Genomic DNA, 23457 nt, shown 5'->3' with positions numbered 1-23457 from the left:
AAATGTTTTGGGTTACATATGGGTAATATTGATATATTTATTGAGTTTATAGTCTTGGTTGATAAATTTAAATATTTTTTATAAATTCTAATTTTAATCTTAATCATATTTAGAAGGGAGTAAAGGGGAAATTTTAGAGGAAGGAAATGAATGCTCCTAGTGAGTCTAGAACTCATGATCGAAGACAATATAAGAGAACAAAGATAAACAACTTGGTTAACCAAACAAATGTACTTATTTATTATAATAATTTTTAAATACCATCATGATGAAATAAATTATTATAATTATTAATCTTCAACGAAAAATTTATAGTAAGACGAGTAACTAATTCTTCTTAACTACATCTCGATCCTTTGCAATAATATATCTAATTATTAGTGATATTTTAGAGATTCTAATATATTTTACTTTTGCTTAAATTTATATACACAGAATTTCTAAATATAAATATTTATTGTTTTCTTTTAAAAAAAATAAAATTTGAATATATATATATATATATCTAATAAGTAAAATAAATAAATAAAACCTTAGCAAAGTAATTAAATAGGCTAATCTAATGCATATATTTTAACTTATAATGCAGTACTTTTGTCCAGTGACACAGTGAAAACATAGAACAGAAAACAACCGATTAAAATTACCATTTCTCACATTTACACGACCATGAACATGACTATAAAAACATGAAAATTTTACATCACTAGTCTTCTGTTTTATTTTCCCTGTTTATTATCATGCGGGATGAGACTTTCAACTTATTTATATATCTGAAAAAAAAAATAATAATGAAAAATAAACATATAAATGATTCTTGACTATAAGCTCAACCCCACCAATGGGTGCTCGATCACTCACCTGAAAAAATTCATTTCACCATTACCGGAATCCTTGTCCCACTTAGCTGGTACGACATCAATTCAACATAGTTGATTCTTGGCATATATCTGACCATCATGTGCTAATCAAGTCGGTCTTTTTCTGAGATGGATAATTCATTTGTGCTCATTGAAACTGGTTTGCTGGCAACAATCTCAAAGCTAGCCCCTTCATCTTCTTCTTCCTCGTAATCGTCTTGATTCTGATCACTTTCCATGTCTTCCATTACATGGTCGTGTTGAGGCTTGGGAGGAGGGGGCCATTGCTGCTCTGGGCGTACCATCAATGGGACTGAGTTGTGGTTGTGTTTAGAGCTGTCATGTTTGTTCTTTCTCTATATAAAGCATCGAGTTGGTGGAAGTAGGGACATGTTTTTGAATCCTCGGGCCTCTTCTTGTTGCTCTCTTTCACCTTCTTGAAGTACTTATTTATGTTCTCCCATTTCTCTTTGCATCTTTTGGCGTTTCGATTGTAGCCAAGCCTTTTCATTGCTGCTGATATCTCCTCCCACAATGGTCCTTTTGGACCACTGTCTTGGTATTTTGCGTCCAGGTTAGTCCTCAAGCTAATCAATGCTTCGATTTCGACTTTAGGCCACCTTGAAGAGCTCGGTGTGTAGCTTTGATCACCGTTATCCAACTTCGACACGTCTAAATTCGCCCCTTGTGGCGGAACTGGTGGAGGTGGCGGATCTGCCAATGGCAATTCCGAAGAAGCTTGATGCTGCTGTTGCAGTGGCTGCTGCTTCTGCTCGGATAACTTCTGCAAAAAGGCCATAACAGCTGCGTCCTTTGCTGCTTCAATGGATCTTTCTTGGCTTAATATTTCCCGTTCGCTATTCAATCTAGACACTTCTAGCATCATCCAATCTTCTTCACGGACCATTCTTTCGCGCTGGCGTTCTCGATTTCTTCCAAGAATTTATTCTGCATCTCCTCCTGCTTCTCAATCACCTCCTTCATTAGCCTCTCGAAAAAGTCCTTCCATTTCCGTTTCCTCTTCCTATGACCTTCTAATCCTAAATCGGACGAGGTGGATGAAGAGGTTGAATTCGACATCAGATCCGCCGAAGAAATGTTAGGGAAAGACGGAATTGTAGGGCTTGTTATCGTCGAGGGGAAGGAAGGAGGGACTGTAAGGTTTATATTCGGAAGTACAATATTTTGCTGCACTCCGGGCAGTGTTGTGGATGGAACATTGACTTGGGGCACACTTGGGAGATTAGTCGTCGCTGCCGCCGCCATTGCAGGCGTTAGTTGCGGTGGCGATAGAATGGAAGGCCCGCTTTGGAAGGCTTCTAATTGATCAAAAAACCGATACGTCTTACTATCGGCTTTACCACTTCGTCCATCTTTGGTTCTCTTGTGATACTTGTAAACGTTCTCGAATTTCTCCTTGCATTTCTTGGCACTTCGATGATATCCAAGCTCTGCTAGTTTCCTAACATCAAACCACAAGAGAAACAACAAATTCAATATTTCTGTATTTGCACATAAAATAAACTACCAATTGAATTCCACACGATTAGAAAGCTTCAGTAGGGGGAAAAAAGAACTACGATAAACCCAGAATCGATACTGATGAACACAGTTCAAAACGCAGATCTCCATCTATCAAGCTTACAGAACCCGAATCTTTCATTGAATGATAAAAGAAAGAAGAAAACAAAAGATTATCACCTTGAAACCTCTTCCCATAGTGGACCCTTAGTGCTAGCTTCACGAAAGGTAACTTCCATGTCGGACCTTATCTTCAAGAGTGCCAAAGTCTCCTGCCTCGACCACCGGTTGCCTCCGAAAGACCGCTCACCTTCATCGACCCGGCCTCTATCGTCCTCACCTGAATTGTTACTATTATTTCCATTCGAATCAAACATACTGCCTGCACCAGCACCAGATTCATTGCTTCCATTACGACCTCCGCTGCTGCTAACCGTGCCAGCAGCCGTAGAAGCGGCAACGGCAGTGGTATCACTATCACCGCCTGCGCCGCTTCTGCTTTCAAGATCGGTACCACTTGTGTCACCACCACCCAGCATATATGACTTTTTTGGATGCGACAACTCCTTCCTTTGGCCCCTCTTTGGCAAGATCTTGCTATTTTGCTTACAGCTTTCAATGGCAAAAGGAAAAAAGAAGAAGTTGAATTAACAAAAAAGGAAAATATATATCAACAGAGGAAAAGAGGCGGTGAATTTTATTTCTTGTAATTCAAAAAGGGTTTCCATTGAAGATGGATTGTATTTGTGTATAGGTGAATTATTAATTATTATGGTCTGTGGGATCTGCTTGTCATATGCCCATCTCAACAAGTAGTGCTTTTTTTTTCACTTCAAAACTTTCATATTTTTCTCTTCTTTTTTGCAGTGGAATCTTCAGAGTTTTATTATTATTATCTTTTAAACAAATAAATAAATGGGTTGGTTGGTTGGTTGTTGGTTAAAAAGAACAGCAAAGAGGAGCTGGAAGGCTTCCTTTTTTATTTTATTTATTTATGAGTAGTAATTAAAAAGTGGCACAGAAAGATATATATATAATAAATGAAGAAAAAGATAAACAAATATTTCAGAATTTTATCTACAGCTGTTGCTGATCATTTTGCCTTTTTAATTTAGCTAAAAGCCCTCCTCTGCTTCAGTAAAACTCTTTTTTCCCTTTTTTTTTTTAAAGCAAAAAATATTTTTTATTAAAGAAATTAATGCAGAGTGAATTCCAACTTGGATTTTTAGTTTTTATTTTGCGTTCTAAATTTTACTGACAGCTGGCATATTTTTAATAAAATAACTAAAATAGCCCCTAACATGGATCCCCATAACATACACTATACTACTTTAATCATTAAGCCCATTATTTTCAAAATAATTTTTTTATTATTAAATTTCACCATCTGATTACCGATCTAGGTTTTCTTTGAGAAGCCCCATATCTTAATAATTACCCCCAAATACTTTAAATTATAGGTTAATTTAAAAATTAAATGTTTTATAGTTTAATTCCATATATATATATTAACTTTGAGATGATTCTATTGAATTATTTCATTAAATTAAATTTGTTGAAATTGTTAACACAAAATGCGAATGGTGAAGGTTGGTGACGGTTCACAGAACCTTATGAAATGGTTCGAAGGGTTTTCATAAAAGAAAGGAAGATTTTGATGTTAGTTTGATACAATTTCAATGTCTTCCAGCTTGTTGTCCTATGATACATGTGGAACTAATATTTGTCCGCACGAGGTACGTGCAAGGTACGATTCTAGGAAAGAAAACTTCCCAATTTTTATTAGATGAATGAAATTCAATTCGATACAAAATTTTAATTATGAGTTATTCAAGTTGAATTATATGAGTTAATTTGAATTAGTTAGTCAATTTTTGAGTTTGGGTCGAGTTTACATTTTACTAATTCAAAAAATTAAATTAACGATGTCGTTTTGATCTATAGCTAAGCAATTTAATTGTTTTGTAGTTTAATTTTTGATATCATTATTTCTTTAATTCTTTATTCGTTTTTAGTTAATCTTTCACCAAATACGAATCACATGCTTCTAAAACACTATAGAATACCTATATAGATTTAATTCAATTATGAAATCAACTTCTTATATTTACAGTTTAATCCATCAACTTTACATTATTTCTCTATTTTTTAATTTCTCCTTTGTATAGAGCCGCCTCGAGCATTTTCGGGGCCTTAAATGAAACTAAAAAAATAGACCTTTATAGAATGAAAATATATTTTATTACTTTGAACAATTAATTTAATATTACATTAATGTATCTTAGAAAAATTATTAAATTATGGGCTTCAATTATAAAAGTAAAAAGTTTGATGCAACAATTAAGGGCTTCAATTATAAAGGTAGAAAGTGATATTGAAAAAAATCGGGGCAACGATTATAAAGGTAAAAAGGGGATTGAAAAAATTGGAGGCCTCAATTATAAAGGTAAAAAGTAGGATTGAAAAAAATTAAGGGTCTCAATTATAAAAGTTAAAAGGGAGATTAAAAAATTAGGAGCTTAATAACTGTCATTTTGCTATCAAAATAATTTCGACTTCTTAATAAGTAAAAAATGAGAGTAGTATAGAGAAGCTGGGTCGATCCACAGGGACTCTGATATTTATGATTTAGTGGAATTTTTTATTTAGAAGAAGATAGAATTTCATATAAGGATAAAAAAATAAAATAAAATAATAAAATAAAATAAATAATTAAATATAAATTGTTTTAAAAGGAAGATAAGGATAAAATAATAAAATAGTAAATAATAATTATAAGATAATGATAAAGATAAGAAGGGGGAATTGTTTAAAGAAATATGATGAGATAAAAATTAAATAAACAAATAAATAAATAAAATAAATTGAGATAAAGAAGACTTATGGTAAGAACAACCTCAGACTTTAGTTTTGCCTCAAATTCTTCAGATCATCGAAATAGATATTTACTTCAAGATTCACGTCGGCTAAATTCCTTGTGATTATGTTTTGTATACCGAATATCCAAGTGCACTCTTAAATTTCGGTTCAAGGCTATGCAACAACAATTGGAGCATGCTCCATCATTGATGTAGAGTTATGGGGTGTTTATGTGGGATTAAAAATGGCACTAGTTATGAATGTTCACCGATTACACGTAGAAACAGACTCTAAGGAAGTGTTGCAGTTGTTGAGACAAGGGGTGAATATGGATCAGATTTCTCCAATGGTGCTGCATCTAGTTAGTATGTTGTAGTGAGACTAGAATTTACAGTTTAGTTTTATCCCCAGGGAAGGTAATGCATTCGCTAATGGATTGGCGAAGTTGGCATGAGGTGTCCCATACGGAGTTTATTGATACTAGGAAGTTTCCATGGGTATTGATATTCTAGTAGCTAAGGATCAAAGTAGACTAGAAGTCGAGGTAGAGCTGTCTCACGAGTCTGATTTGGCTAGAGGAATGCTCGATGAGGTTTGATTAGTTTGGGGTGTGGTGTTTATGCTAGTTTAGTATTTTCTTTATCAGTTTGGCGTTCCTTTTTCATTCAAAAAAAAACTTGAAGGTAAAAATATCGTTGGACATAAATGTTATCTAAAGGTGTGTATTTTAACACAACGTTTAACTATAAAAATTTCGTTTCATCTATAAATCAAAATATGTTAAACATATTGGATATACCAAAAGTAATTGATATTTTAAAGAAATTTTAAGAATATATTCGATTTGGTGATTCGAATATAGAAATTCGTTTTAAGGTCAAAAATTCATTTTTACTCCTTACTCTATTGAAAAATTGAGTTATATACTAGAAATAATTTTCAAATATTATTATATTATTTTTTGTAAACTTTTCTTTATAAACATATAGAAAATCATACTACATTTTTTTTGTTAAGCCCATTATTTTCATTTGTCGTTAAATACCTTGAATTGTGGAGTCATGTTGAGTTTTGGGATTGATGTTAGCATACATATATTTCATTTTCTTGCAGGTTCTCATTATCCCGAATTTTTGTAACATCTCAAACTACGGGTTAGTGACTAAATTGTAAAACTTCAGAATTTGGTGATTAAAATAAAATAGTTGAATAGTTCAAGAATTTATTTGGAGATATTTTATGAATTATTGTTAGTAATTATTAAATGAAGCAAATGGCAAAATGGTTATTTGACATGAAAGATTTTTATTTCCCTGTATAAGATAAGGAAGGGAGAAGATTTCTCCAGAAAACTTTCTTCTTCTTCTTCCTCAGACGTGAGCTACCAAAGGCAAAGGTGAGTTTCTTTGTTAGCTGATTATTTGTTGATTTTAAGAGTGGATTTTGATCCTTAGGTGATACTTAAGCTTAAGGAAAGCTTAAGTTGTCTTATAATCAAAAGATGAAGAAGTTATGAGAGATTAAAGATAAGAAGTTTCTAAATTAATTTCTGAAAAGAAGTTGATAAAAGAACTTTGAGATGGAATTTGACTTGTCATCAACTAAATTAAGAGATATGAAGTGATAGAATTGGATTTAGAACATCTTGAAAATTTGGTATGATTATTGATTTCTATATGGAGAATAGGATTTTGAGGTTTAAGATGTGATAAATGAGTATAAATTGGTTTAAGAATATGTATGTGAGTTAGGAACATGAAAGGGGAGGAAACATGAAGTGTTGAAGCTGAAAAGAGTGAGTTTTCGTGCTTAAAATACAATTTTTGGGCAAGGTGTATCGGTACACATTCAATATGTACTGATACACTCTTAAATGAAGAAACATCGAATGCAATAAGTGTATCGATACACAGGTAGTGTATCGATACCCTCTTTTAAACGAAAATTTCAAAGCTAATTTGGATACCGATACACCCTTAGTGTACTGATACCCCCTCAAGGAAAAAGTAAATGTTGATTCATTAAATTAGCTTAAGTTATTAACAATAAGTTATAAGGTTTAGGTTTCTGATAATTGTCTCAGAAATTATGTTTATGTAGATATTGAGTCTAAACGAGTTCTGGAACAATTGACAAGTAAGATTGATCGAGGGAAAGACAAGAAGATATAGGTGAGTGCAATTTAATTTGTACTAATGTTATTGAACAAACATTGGCTTGCGATGAGCTAGTGACAGAATTACTATGGTAAGAAGTGACTTCTAAAATGTTATTGGATTTACAGTGCATGCATAAGTTATATGTGCTTACATGATTTGATAAATGATATATGATTCATATGATATGTGATAGAAGAAAAGACATATGTGATTACAGGAGAAATGACATGAGTACATGAACATATGAAGCATAAGAATAATGCCCATGTTATATGATATGAGAACTATATGTATAGTTGGCATGCCAATAGTCGAGGGTTCTACGTGGTCCTTCGGGACATATATGTTATAAGTGGTCCTTCGGGACAAATTTCACATGCCCCTAGTAGGACCCCATACGAGTTGTGGTTACAGCATAAGTGCACAACCCCAATGTATTCACATACCTTAAAGTTCTCAGTAATATACATAGGCTTATAAAAGGTATCAAAAGTGTTTGCATTATTACATGTTATCATGTTATTATCATTTACACTGAATTATCTGTGATATGATAGAATAATTAGATTACATGTTCATATGTATATGAGATGCATTATTATTATATTTTATGCCTCACTAAGTCTATGACTTAGCGTGTAAGCGTTTTACATGTAGGTACCGAAAAGCAGAAGGATCTAATATAAGCTCAGCAGAACAACATATCTCCACTCGAAGATCAGATCAGAAGTAAATTACATAGTATATCTTGTTATGTGATAAATAGGTTGGCATGTAAACAAAGTCGTTAAATTAAGTATGTATGCTCTGATCAAGTTTTGTAATGTTTTAAACGTATTTATGAAAATAGTAACTTTATAGTGATGAAAGTTTAGATTTTTTTATGAGTTTTATATATGTTAGGCTGAAATTATTGTAGTAGTGTATCGGTACACTGTAGTAGTATCGGTACACTGTAGTAGTATCGATATACATTTTGCATTCGATGTTTTTGAGCATCGGTATTGTTCATTATTGTTAACACAGTATCGATACTATTAACACAGTATGGATACTATTCATAAAAATATTTTTACCTTAAATTTATTATAACGAAACATAATTCAACATTATATTATCATATTTTCTTAATATAAGTCCAAATGTTATGTTATTTTGTAAGAATATTGTTTTAAAGAGTCAATGTGACATCTCAGACTTGTATTCGGGTCCAGTACGGGTTGAGGGTATTACATTTAATGGTATCAGAGCTACGGTTTAGCTGATTCTAGGCGTAAACCAGAGTCTAGAGTGTCTTTAAATTGAATACATGCCAACATATAATGAGAACTTCTGATCTGGTATAGTAATGAGTATGTTGTTTTGCTAATAGAACGATATGTTTATTCTTATTAGATGTCCAAACATAGTAGCTCCCGAAGTGAATCGGGAGAAGATAGGCCAGCTGAGAGCAGTAATTCACCTGTCCTAGCCAGACAATGTGAAGAACAGGCATATTCTGGAGTGTCTATACAAGATCAAGATGTTTTCTTCAGGAAGTTGGACGTTATTCTTACGCGTTTCCAGCCTCCTACTTCCTCTACTCAGAGGATGAATGTAGTAAAGGAGTTAAAAGGATTAGGAGCTCCTGAGTTCAAAGGTGAAGCTGAGGAAGGTCCTGTTGCTGCGGACCTTTGGCTCAATGACGTGAAGATTATGTTAGATGAACTCCACTGTTCTGATGTGAAGATATTAGATGGAGTGATCTCCTTGCTTCATGGGCAATTGAGAATCTAGTGGACGAATGTCACTCTGAGGATGACAAGTGACCAAGTGACATGGTCTTTGTTCTTAGAAGAGTTTAAACACAAGTTTATAGGAGATCAACTCATTAAGCAAATGAAGCAAGAATTCTTGAACCTGAAGCAAATGAATTGCACTGTGTATGAATACGAATGTGAGTTTAATAAGTTAAGTCATTTTGTGGCTGAATTAATTCTGACAGAAAGAGATGTATGTGAGTGATTTATTGAGGGTTTACGCTCAAGGTTAAAGGAGATGATGATAGTGTTGAACTTTTCCTCGTTTCAAGAGGTAGTAAATCGTGCTAAAACTCTAGAGAGAGCTCAAAATGAAAGGTTTGGGGATTTAAAAACCCAACCGTCTAAAAGAACTGGGGCTTCATCTAGTTTTGCACCACCTAAGAGAGGAAGAGATTCTGGTTTCCGATCTCAGGCAAGGTTTGAGTCAATGGCATCTTCTGTAAGAGGATCAAATCAGATGAGAGCTAGACAGACTTAATTAGTAGGGTCTGGTGTTGGAAGAACAAATCAGGGTCCAACCATATAATGTCAGCTTTGTGGAAGAAGCCATTCTGGAATATATCGAATCATTTTTGGAGCTTGTTTCTGATATAGAGAAGTGGGACATTATATATGAGATTGTCCAATGAGGATCGGGGAACCTGCATAGTCGGAGCGATCTGCTTTGATATCTCATAGAGGAAGACGAAGAGGAAGAGGTAGAGGAAGAAGTCAGCCTGAATCCTCTACTCAACATGAAGTGCGCTCCATTGCTCGAGTGTATAATATAAAGACCAATGAAGAGTGTGATGGTCCAAAGATAATTACAGGTACTTTCCTATTGCATGATAAATATGTTGTGGTGTTGATTGATCCAAGTTCTACATATTCATATATTAGTAGTAAATTGGTGAGAGAATGGGGAATTCAATTAGAATCCATAAATAGTGATGTGGTAGTGACGAATCCATCAGGGTACAATGCTCGGGTAAATAGAGTATGTCGAAGGTGTCCCATACGGATTCAGGGAATTGAATTTCCTGCTAATTTGATGGAATTACCATTTGACGAATTTGAAGTGATACTGGGAATGGATTGGTTATATCGTTACTATGCTAATGTTGATTGTAGACTGAAAAGAGTAACGTTGAGAAGTTTAGAAGGTTTGGAAATTATAGTATTCAGTGAAAGATGGAATCCATTGGAAAATGTAATATTAGTGATGTCAGCAAAGAAGTTATTATTACAAGGGTGTCAAGGTTTCATTGCTAATGTAATGGATACTAGAACTAAGGAGAAGGGGATTAAAGAAATTCCTATAGTTAGAGAATTTCCAGATGTTTTTCCAACAGAGTTGCCAGGTTTACCTCAGGATAGAGAAGTGGAATTTTAAATAGAGATAATGTCGGGAATAGCGCCTATTGCAATGGAACCATACAGAATGGCTTCAAAGGACTTGCATGAGTTAAAAATACAGTTATAGGAGTTTTTGGAAAAAGGATTCATAAGACCAAGTGTCTCACCCTGGGGAGCTCCAGTGTTGTTTGTCAAAAAGAATGGTGGGTCAATGTGTCTTTGCATCGACTATCGACAGCTCAATAAAGTGACCATAAAAACAAGTATCCCCTCTCTAGAATTGATGGTTTATTTGATCAATTGAAAGGAGCTTCAGTGTTTTCTAAGATTTATTTGCGGTCGGGATATCATCAATTGAATATTCAAGAGAAATATATTCCAAAGACGATATTTAGAATGAGGTATGGCCACTACGAGTTCATTATGATGCATTTTGGGGTTACAAATGCTCTGACTTCCTTTATGGACCTAATGAATAGAATATTTCAACCTTATTTGGACCAATTTGTAGTGGTATTCATCGATGAAATATTGGTGTATTCTAAATCAAATGAAGAACATAGTGCACATTTGAGGATAGTTTTATAGATTTTAAGAGATAAGAAGTTATATGCCAAACTATCTAAATGTGAGTTCTGGTTGAATGAGGTGACATTCCTTGGACATGCGATTTCTACAGAAGGAATTCGAGTTGATCCTCAAAAGATAAAAGCTATTATAGAGTGGGAAGTCCCAAAGAATGTATCTGAAGTTTGAATTTTTCTAGGACTTTCAGGATATTATCGAAGGTTTGTTAAGAACTTTTCGATAATAGTTTTTCCCTTAACTAAGTTGTTGAGGAAAGATGTAAAATTTGCTTGGACTCAAAAGTGCCAAGAAAGTTTTGAAATGTTGAAGAAGATTTTGATAGAAACTCCAGTATTGGTTCAACCTGAATCTGGCAAGAGCTATGTGGTTTATAGCGATGTGTCCCATAATGGCTTGGGATGTGTATTGATGCAAGAAGGTAAGGTGGTGGCTTACGCTTCAAGACAATTAAAACCACATGAGAAAAATTATCCAACACACGATCTGGAGATGGTTGCAGTAGTGTTCACTCTTAAGATCTGGCGTCACTATTTATATGGAGAACGTTGCTATTTATATACCGATCATAAGAGCTTGAAGTATTTGATAACTCAGAAAGAGTTGAATTTAAGACAAAGGAGATGTGTAACATCCTCAATACTGGGTTAGTGATCAAATTGTAAAGTTTTAGAATTTGGTGACTAAAGTAGAACAATGGATTAGTTCAATGATTTATTTGGAAATAAATCATAAAAGTTGTTAGTAATTATTAGATAAAATAAAGGGCAAAATGGTCATTTGACATGAGAGATTTTTTATTTTCCTTTATAAGATAAGGAAGCGCACATGGAAGAGAAAAGAAGGCCAAACAAACTTCCAGAGTTCTCTTCTTCTTTAGCCGTGAGTCACCATAGCAAAGGTGGTTAATTGATTAATTGTTAAAATTAAAGTTGGTTTATGATCATTAGATGATAACTAAGATTAAGGAAAGCTTGAGTTATCTTAAAATCAAAAGATAAAGGAGTTAGGGAAGATTGAAGATTTGGAGTTCTTGAGTGAAATATGGAAATAGAGTTTATAATAAGAATTGAAAGTTGAATTTGACTCGTCATCAATAAGAATAAGAGATTTATGAAGTTAGAAAGGATTAATAAGAAAGTTGAAAGTTTAGTAAGATTATTAAATTTTAAGAATCGTGATGAGATATGGAAGGTAAAGATGGTTTATATGGATATACGTTGGTTTAAGTAATGATAGTTGAGTTTAATGCCATTATAGGGGTTTAAAATAGAAGAATTGAGTGAAGAGTTGATGATTTTCGTTCTTAAATGACATTTCTGGGCTATGTGCATCGATGCACATTCAATGTGTATTGATACGTCAAGGGTATTTCCAAAAAATTGTTCAGTGTGTATCGATGCACAGGAAGTGCATCGATGCACCCCTTAAAATGGAAACATCGAATGCAATTAGTGCATCGATGCATAAGGAGTGCATCGATGCATCCCCTTAAAATGAAAACATCGAAGGTGATTTGTGTATCGATGTATGGGTAGTGCATCGATGCACATGTTAAAGAATGCATCGATGCACTGTAGTATCTACCGATGCACTTCAATGAGAAATGAAATAAATCTTTCTTTTATTCTAAGAAATGATAGATTAAAGTACATCAATTAGATATTGATATTTATCAATGTATAAACATGTAGATATCGAGCATGAACAAGTTTTGGGATGACCATCAAGTTAAGATTCGATCGGAAGAAATGAAATCATAAAAAGGGATTAGAACTTAGTGAGGCCAATGTGAGTGCACATTATTTAGTATATGATGTTAAATGGAAAATAAGACTTATGATAAGTCTATTTCCAATAGTAAAATCATGAATTCATAGAGGTATGTGTTTGTTATGATTTATATGTGTTATTGATATGAATATGGCAAGTAAAAGAGATTAATGGTGATGATAAGAATAATAATAAGGATAATGAAATGATATGTCTATGAGATATAATATGTTATTCTTATGGGTGTGAATATGTTTGATATGATTCTATGATCATAAGATGTAAACTACGTGATAAGTGATATGTGACTATATGGAATTATATGAGAACAAGAGATGACAATGATTTACATGTCATAGGAAAATAAGAGAAGTGTCATAAGAAAAGTGACATATGATTATGAAATCATATGAAAAGTGAAATGTGCATGTGAATGTGTGAAATGGTATAAGAATCTATTATAAGACATATGATATGAAAATATGATAGTAAGCTATATGAAAGAACTATGATATATATGCGCTATGTGATGTATATATGAGAAATAAGCTATGTGATAAAGACATAGAGAATGAAATGAATACGTGATAATGAAATATGAGAATATACGAGAAAGTCATATGATATAAGATATATGGTTACACATACTATGGTATGTGACAGAAAAGAAAGAACAAGTGATATGAAATGTATACATGATAATGACCATGTTATGTGATATGAGAGCTAGTGGTATAGTTGGTATGCCAAGAGTCGAGGGTTTACCTATGTTCTACGGAACATATGGACAGAATTACTTATGTCTTTCGAGACATGGACAGTATACCTAGGTTCTAAGGAACATATGGACAGTTTACCTAGGTTCTTTGGAACCTATGGACAGTTACCGAAGTTCTTTATATGACCTCTGGATAGGTTCTTCGGGACATTTATACAAGTTGTAGTGACAACATAGTAGTGCACAACCTCAGTGTACTCATATACCTTCAGTTCTCAAAAGTATACATGGGCTAATACATAGACTTTAAAGAGAGTAAATAAATCAATTGATATATACGATGTGTGTTCGGTTGTGAACTGATATATGTGTACCATGATGTATATAGAAATGTTTAGTATATGTTTATATGATAAAAATATTAGTGACATGTGTACATGGGCTAATAAGAGATAACATTGAATACAATATATATGATATGATATATGTGTTAGTGATTATTGTATATGTTATAAGATATATGATATGAGCATAATGAATCATATAAACAAGAGAATAGAAGTATGAATGGATATATGTTGGGTAGGATGTGATAGCAGTAATTGTTCATGCATGATTACAAGTTATAATCTACATTATATGTTTATTTCCTCACTAAGTCATAGACTTAGCGTGTGATTGTTTCACACGTAGGTTACAGAAGTGAGAAGAGTAAAGAGCAATGTGGAGCAAGACAGGTCAGTTCTCCTTACCGAAGGTTAGATCAGAAGAAAGATGAATAATATGTATGTTAACAACTAAAGTTTTAGTTGGCATGTATTCAAAATAAGGTATTGTATAAGCTCTGAATAGTTTTGTAAACGTTTTGAATAAGTCATATGTTATAAAAGTTTTAAATTATTCACTATTTTATACAAGCAAAAGTTTTGAAAAGTCAATGTGATACCTCGGACTTGTATTCGGGTCGAATATGGGTTGGGGTGTTACAAGATGGGTAGAATTTTTAAAATACTATGAAGTGGTAATTTAGTTTCATCCTGGAAAATCAAAATGTGGTGTAGATGCTTTAAGTCGGAAGACGTTTGTAGCCTTACGAGCTTTAGATGCTAGATTATCATTAAATAGAGATTGTGCAGTATGTGCAGAATTAACTCTTAAACTATCATTGTTAGATCAAATTAAAGAATTACAAAGCAAAGATGATAAGTGTCGGAAAAAGTTACAACAAGTGAAGAAAGAGGAAATAAAAGATTATGAAATCAAGGATGATGGGAATTTGTATTATCGAGGGAGATTAGTGATTCCAGATGATGATGAATTAAAATAGGAATTGTTAACAGAAACTCACTGTAGCCCATTGACGATGCACCCTGGAGGAAACAAGATGTATATGGATCTCAAGAGTCAATACTGGTGGCCAGGAATGAAAAGAAGTATTACGGAGTTTGTGTCTAAATGCTAAACTTGTCAGCAAGTCAAAGCTGAGCATCATGTTCAATTAGGACTGTTGCAACTAATATCTATTCCTTAATGGAAATGGGAGAATGTAACAATGTATTTTGTAATGGGGTTGCCTTTAACTTCGAACAAAAGAGATTCGATTTGGGTGATTGTAGATAGATTGACTAAGTCTACCCATTTTATTCCAGTAAGAACGGATTTTTCAATGGATAAATATATTGAATTGTACATTAAAGAAATTATCATATTACATGTTGTACATGTTTCCATTGTTTCCGATCGAGATCCTAGATTCACATCAAGATTTTGGAATACTTTGCATAGAGCGTTAGGAACTCGATTGAACTTTAGCACAACGTTTCATCCTCAAACTGATGGACAGTCTGAGCGGACTATTCAAATTCTGGAGGATATGTTAAGAGCTTGTGTAATAGAATTCAAAGGATCGGGGAAAAAATATTTTCCACTTGATGAATTTGCTTACAACAATGGTTACCAGTCAAGCATCAAAATGGCTCCCTATGAAGCCCTATATGGGAGAAAGTGTTGTACACCCTTAAACTGGTATGAAATTAAGGATCGAGAAGTTCTTGGTCCTGAGTTGATTCAGGAAATGGAAGAGAAATTTCAAGTGATTCAGAATAATCTGAAGCTGCAGCTGATAGACAGAAATCATATGTGGATCTAAAGATGAAGGAAATCGAATTTCAAGTTAGAGATAAAGTGTTCTTAAAACTGTCTCAGTGGAAGAAAGTACTGAGGTTTAGACGTAAAGGAAAACTTAGTCCTCAATTTATTGGACCCTATTAGATCATTAAGAGAGTGGGACCAGTGGCATATCAACTAGCTTTGCCACCTGAAATGGAAAAGATACATGATGTCTTTCATGTTTCAATGCTTCGAAAATATAGATATGACCCCTCTCATATCGTAACAACAGAAAAGATTGAGGTTCAGCCTGACCTGACTTATGAAGAAGAATCGGTACAAATACTAGCTCTTGAAGTGAAACAACTAAGGAATAAAACTATTCCATTGGTCAAAGTGCTATGGAGAAATCACAAGATAGAGGAAATAACATGGAACGAGAAGAGGACATGAGGATTCAATACCCCCATCTCTTTGTACAATGAAAATTCAAGGACGAATTTTTCTTAAGGGGGAGATTTGTAACATCCCAAACTACGGGTTAGTGACTAAATTGTAAAACTTTAGAATTTGGTGATTAAAATAAAATAGTTGAATAGTTCAAGAATGTATTTGGGAGATATTTTATGAATTATTGTTAGTAATTATTAAATGAAGACATGAAATATTTTTATTTCCCTGTATAAGATAAGGAAGGGAGAAGATTTCTCTAGAAAACTTTCTTCTTCTTCTTCTTCCTCAGACGTGAGCTACCAAAAGCAAAAGTGAGTTTCTTTGTTAGCTAATTATTTGTTGATTTTAAGAGTGGGTTTTGATTCTTAGGTGATACTTAAGCTTAAGGAAAGCTTAAGTTGTCTTATAATCAAAAGATGAAGAAGTTATGAGATATTAAAGATAAGAAGTTTATAATTGAATTTCTAAAAAAGAGTTGATAAAAGAACTTTGATATGGAATTTGACTTGTCATCAACTAAATTAAGAGATATGAAGTGATAGAATTGGATTTAGAACATCTTGAAAATTTGGTATGATTATTGATTTCTATATGGAGAATAGGATTTTGAGGTTTAAGATGTGATAAATGAGTATAAATTGGTTTAAGAATATGTATGTGAGTTAGGAACATGAAAGGGGAGGAAACATGAAGTGTTGAAGCTGAAAAGAGTGAATTTTTGTGCTTAAAAACAATTTCCAGGCAAGGTGTATCGGTACACATTCAATATGTATCAATACACTCTTAAATGAAGAAACATCGAATGCAATAAGTGTATCGATACACAGGCAGTGTATTGATACCCTCTTTTAAACAAAAATTTCGAAGCTAATTTGGGTACCGATACACCCATAGTGTACTGATACCCCCCTCAAGGAAAAAGTAAATGTTGATTCATTAAATTAACTTAAGTTATTAATATTAAGTTATAAGGTTTATGTTTCTGATAATTGTCTCATAAATTATGTTTATGTAGATATTGAGTCTAAACGAGTTCTGGAACAATTGACAAGTAAGATTGATCGAGGGAAAGACAAGGAGATATAGGTGAGTGCAATTTAATTTGTACTTATGTTATTGAACAAACATTGGCTTGCGATGAGCCAGTGACAGAGTTACTATGGTAAGAAGTGACTTCTAAAATGTAATTTGATTTACAATGCATGTATAAGTTATATGTGTTTACATGATTTGATAAATGATATATGATTCATATGATATGTGATAGAGGAAAATACATATGTGATTACAGGAGAAATGACCTGAGTACATGAACATATGAAGCATAAGAATAATGCCCATGTTATATGATATGAGAACTATAGGTATAGTTGGCATGCCAAGAGTCGAGGGTTCTACGTGGTCCTTCGGGTCATATATGTTATAAGTGGTCCTTCGGGAAAAATTTTACATCCCTAATGGGACCCATACGAGCTGTGGTGACAGCATAAGTGCACAACCTCAATGTACTCACATACCTTAAAGTTCTCAGTAATGTACATGGGCTTACAAAAGGTATCAAAAGTGTTTGCATTATTACATGTTATCATGTTATTATCATTTACACTGAATTATCTGTGACATGATAGAATAATTAGATTACATGTTCATATGTATATGAGATGTATTATTATTATTATATTGTATGCCTGACTAAGTCTATGACTTAGCGTGTAAGCGTTTTACACGTAGGTACCAAAAAGTAGAAGGATCCAATATAAGCTCAGCAAAAGAACATATCTCCACTCGAAGATCAGATCAGAAGTAAATTACACAGTATGTCTTGTTATGTGATAAATAGGTTGGCATGTAAACAAAGTCGTTAAATTAAGTATGTATGCTCTGATCGAGTTTTGTAATGTTTTAAACGTATTTATGAAAATTGTAACTTTATAGTGATTAAAGTTTAATTTTTTAATGAGTTTTATATATGTTGAGCTGAAATTACTGTAGTAGTGTATCGGTACACTGTAGCAGTATCGATACACATTTTACATTCCATGTTTATTAACATCGGTATTGTTCACACAATATCGGTACTTTTAACACAATATCGATACTATTCATACAATATCGATATTATTCATAAAAACATTTTTGCTTTAAATTCGTTATAACGAAACATAATTCAACAGTATATTATCGTATTTTCTTAATATAAGTTCAAATGTTCTGTTATTTTGTAAGAATATTGTTTTAAAGAGTCAATGTGACATCTCATACTCGTATTCGGGTCGGGTACGAGTTGGGGTGTTACATTTTTCCTAAAAATTGTTTAAGTGTCCTTTTACTTCCCAAAACAATCCACCTTTCCGAGCCTCTACTCCTCATAATCCTAATCCTAACCCGAATCCTAACCTTAATCAATACCTAAATGAATTAACAAAATCTTTGGCATTGATACATGAAAACCTTTGAGACATTTCCCATTAGAATTGAGTGTATGCCCTCCCAATCTTCCATGACCAAGCTCAATTTCAAATATATTTGTACTCTTGAGGCATGGAAATTAGACAACACTTTTAAAGTCAAATCTGTTATCTTTCATCAGCTAGTTTGAATTTTTTTATTCTAATAGTATGTGTTCAGGATGAGGCTAAAAAATAACTACTAGTATTTCCTCCTATCTTATGGAGCAATACATTACCATAGATGTTGCTTTCATATCTAGAGACTTAGTTCTAGAGCTTAAGGGTGTAGATAATGAGCGAGATTTTGTACCCTCCTCATTAAAGGTCGGTAAAAGTGTCAATGTCTTAGATATTCAGGAACATTTCTTACACCTCATTATCTTTTTTTGTTTTCGACCATCCAGAGGTAAATTCTCTTATCTTCAGATCTTTGACATCTGATGGCTTTATTGCTTTTAGCATAATAAACAAATGAATTTTGCCCAAATTATCTTCAGTGAGTTAGTTGACACCATGAATAGTTTCGCGTTCAAGAAAATATATACTCTAGTCTATGGTTATCTTCTTAGACATTTCTTTATCAAAGTCTATATCAATGTTGATGTTGATGCCACTATACCCTTGACTTCCTTTATCGATTTAAAAATATCTTCGTAAAACGGGATGGGGGAAACTTGACACTGCTTAGAAAAGAAATGACAAAGGGAAGCAAGGTGTTATTTATTCTAGAGTAGGTTAACCTCAGCCTCAGGCTCAGGATGATGACGTGATGCATGGCATCAACAATCCAGTGAATCGTTTTCCTAACAATCCTCCTTACCTTCAGACGATGATGGAGACGTTGGACTTAAGGTATGCTACAATGGAGTCTTACTTCACCGGTTTGGGGACTTAGATTTCAGAGAATGTTGCTCGACAATTGTCACTGGAGACGATGCATTTAGACTCCCGACATGATTTACTTTCTAGATTCAACACAGTTACGGATAGGATAGATGCTCTCTCTCTCTCTCTCTATCTCTCTCTCTCTCTCGACCTTGTTCATTTTCACGCTCCGTCTTTGAATCATGATATTTTTACTCTTTTGGATACCTGATCGGTTTTCCATTTTGTATGCTTATGTTTCAGATGTTTGATCTTGCATTTTGATATTTTTTGTTACTTTGATATTTTGACTTTGGATATTTGGTTGTTTCTAGGTTCTTGGATGATTTTTTCTTTGGATTTGGATTTGCTTATGTTATGCACTTAGATGCTTCTCTTTGGATCTTTATGTTGCATATATTATGAATTTATGACATTTGATATTTTGATATTTGAGACATGTCTATTTTTAATTATGACAAGGTTTATTGTTTAAGGATATTTGATATTGTTGACTAATCCTATATGGCAAATTTGATCTTCAAATCTTGCATTTATATATTGTTTAAGCTTTTTGATTTAACAAAAAAAAAATGGAGAAATATTAGAGTAAGGGAAATATTTTTCAAGAATATGAAAAATTCAAAAGTTTTATTATATAAAAAGGGGAGATTATTAAAATATTTGATATTTTGATATGCCGAAAGTAATTGATACTTTAAAGAATTTTAATATTATATTTGATTTGGTCACTCAACTATAGAAATTCGCTTTAAGGTCAAAAACTCTATGTTTACTCATTACTCTATTGAAAAATTGAGTTATATACAAGAAATTATTTTCAAACATTTTTTCAAAGAGTTTCATATTCTAATCGAGTCAAAAACTAATTTTTAACTCAGAAATACCGATATTGTTCATGTGGTATCAATACAAATATCCTAAAAGTGTAAGCAGTATTGATACTGCTCATAGTAGTATCGATACTCGTTGTGCTATGAAAATTCTTGTAAGTTATTTTGGTACCGATACTATGGAAGTATTGATACCAGTATCGATACTATAAGTGAGAGTATCGATAATCCTTTTCCCCATCGACTAGATTTTTTTATTTAATGCATGTAGTACTGATACTCCAAGTACGAGTACCAATACTCAAGGTGTATGGGCAGCATTTATTATGGGAAATTTCTTCCCAAGGGCTCTATGAACTCTCACAACAACTCAAATGGTTAGAATTGAATAAAGAGGTATAAAAAAGTTCCAAGTTATATGTGAAGACAAGAGCTCAAAAAGAAAGTCAAAGCAATCATATTGAGATAAAATCAAAGTAAATATTCTTGAACATTCATTTTGCTTTCAAAGAACACTTTTGAACTTTTTTGTTTATTTATTAAGTGTTCTTATTTGTTATTGGATTGTACAAACTGTTGAAAACATTTTGATATTTCGATATAACAAATTAAGTTAAATGAATTTTAAGATTTTCCAAAAAGATTTTCTAAGTATATTCGATATAATTATTCGAATATCAAAATATTACTCCAAATCTTTCAAATGTCATTTTTAATCCTTACTCAAATGTAAAATTAAGTTTTAATCTTAAAATAATTTCAAAACAATTTTACAAAATATTTCGAACCATTTCAAAGCTAAAAATTCCAGATTGCTCAGAGGGAACCGATTCCCCCCCAAGGGGGTACCGATTCCCCCTGAATGGTTTGGCTCCGAGAAAACCAGAATGCTCAGAGGGAACCGATTCCCCCCAAGGGGGTATCGATTCCCCCCTAATCAACGGTCGAAATATTTGAATTTTACACTTAGGGAACCAATTCCCCTTGAGGGGGTACTGATTCCCCCCACGCTCCAAGCATAAATATTAATTGCTTTCATACTTAAACGGCTCCAATAACTTCATTAATGATCCCCCAACGTTCAGAAGTGATTCAAGGTGTATTTAAACAAGCTTAGAAGCCATTGATCAATAATAAGAAACATCAAGCAACTAGAATCAAGAGAGAATCAAAGAGAAAGCATCAAATCTCAAGTTTTAGCATTTCAAGCCTATTTTTCATTCAATATTCATTTTGATTTCAAGAACACTACTTGTACTCAATTGTATTTATTCTTGAGTGTTCTTTTCTTTGTTCTAGAATTGTGCAAACAATCTACCTTGTGAGGATTTCCTTGTAAGTTTGCAAATTTGTATTGTTCTCTTTGGGAGAGAGTGTTCTCAAGAATTTGGGGTATAATTCTTGAGGGTTTGTAAGGTTACTCTTTGTCCTAAAAAGAAAGATAAATTAGTGAATTTGTGGAAAATCCTTAGTGTGAATAGCTAAGGTAATGGACGTAGACTTTGGTTGAGAAAGTCAAACCACTCTAAATCGTTGTGCAATTACTTTCAATTTTCTACAAAAGCTTCCACCAATTTTTTAATTGCCAATTCACCCCCTCTTGGCCGATTCCGTCAATCGATTAACTCAACAATTGGCATCAGAGCCTAACTCATTTGAAGGTTTAATCACCTCTTGAGTTGATTCGGGAAGAGTTACATCGATAATCAAAGTCATCAATGGCCTCCACTTCAAACTTCGACTCCGGTCTCGATTCGATGCCCGTCAATAAGCCTCCTTTCTTCAATGGGGCTAACTATGCCTATTGGAAAAATAGGATGATGTACTTCATTCAAGCAAGTGACATGGGAGCATGGAATGTTGTAGAAGACGGATATATCAAGCCTCTTACTCAACCAATAATGTGGAGTGAAGGAGAGACAAGATTGTTCCAGCTCAACTCTAAAGCCATTCATATCATATTTTGTGCTCTTGGACCAGATGAATACGGAAGAGTTTCGTCTTGTACAACTGCCAAAGAAATATGGGACAAGCTTCAAGTCACTCATGAAGGTACTGATGAGGTAAAAAAATCTAAAATTAGTATTCTAACTCATAGCTATGAAAATTTCAGGATGAAACCAAATGAAGATATCAAAGCTATGATGGATAGATTCTCAACGATTGTCAATGGTCTCAAATCATATGGAGAGATCATTTCAAATGAAAATCTTGTGAGGAAGTTAGTCTACTCCCTTCCAAAATCATGGCAATCAAAGAAGACGACAATCATCGAGTCTAAGGACCTAACGTCCTTAACTCTTGAAGAACTAATCGGTTCCCTCCTCACTTATGAAATGATGCTTGAAGATGAGGTGGACTTCGATAAGATTGACGAGACACCAAAGGAGAAGGAGAATAAGAAAAACATTGTAGTTGCTCTCAAATCCACAAAAGATGAGAGTGATTCGAATGAAGATGACGATGACGAGGAAATGGTATTGTTTGCCAAACAGTTCAGAAAAATGATGAGACCTTACCGAGGAATAAAATTCAAATGAAATGAAGGCCTCAAAAATAAACCAAAAGAGAAGGACCCGATCATTTGCTATGAATGCAAAAAGCCGGGGCATGCAAATATGATTGCCCACAATTGAAGAGAAAGGGTCAATCAAAGAATAAGCACAAGGCTCATGTGGCTACATGGAGCGATGAAGAAGATTCCGATGAAGAGGAACAAGAAGTAGCAAACTTGTGCTTGATGGCATTCGGGGAAGATTCTAAGGTAACCTCTAACTCATCTGATTTTGATGATTTATCCTATGATGAACTATTAGAGGAACATAATGGGTTGACTTCGGATTATGAGAAATTGTTTTTAAAGTATAAAAATGATGTTTCAAAATTGAAAAATGAAAACAAACTCATATCCAAAACCAACAACGATCTTGAAAGTAAAATCAAAGATTTGCAAATCAAACTAGAAGAGTTTGAAAAGAAAATTTTGGATTTGCAAAATTTACTTTCAAAGGTCAATGATGATCATCAAAAGAAAATTGATGATCTTAAAACTTCTTTTGATAAAGTTGGAACAAAATGTTTTGAAAAAGGAGAAAATTCAAAATCCAACTTTGTT

The 23457-nt window shown here is 33.3% G+C and overlaps 1 pseudogene; it reads right to left on the bottom strand.

Annotated features, from left to right (window-relative positions):
- Positions 1-713: 713 nt before the first annotated feature.
- Positions 714-2980, bottom strand: LOC120155641 (annotated as a pseudogene).
- Positions 2981-23457: the final 20477 nt, after the last annotated feature.

The sequence above is a fragment of the Hibiscus syriacus genome, unplaced genomic scaffold (assembly GCF_006381635.1).
Source record: "Hibiscus syriacus cultivar Baekdansim isolate YM2019G1 unplaced genomic scaffold, ASM638163v2 tig00111200_pilon, whole genome shotgun sequence".
NCBI classification, from domain to species: domain Eukaryota; kingdom Viridiplantae; phylum Streptophyta; class Magnoliopsida; order Malvales; family Malvaceae; genus Hibiscus; species Hibiscus syriacus.
The sequence above is the reverse complement of the archived record's forward strand: the minus strand, read 5'-3'. Positions and strand labels throughout refer to the sequence as shown.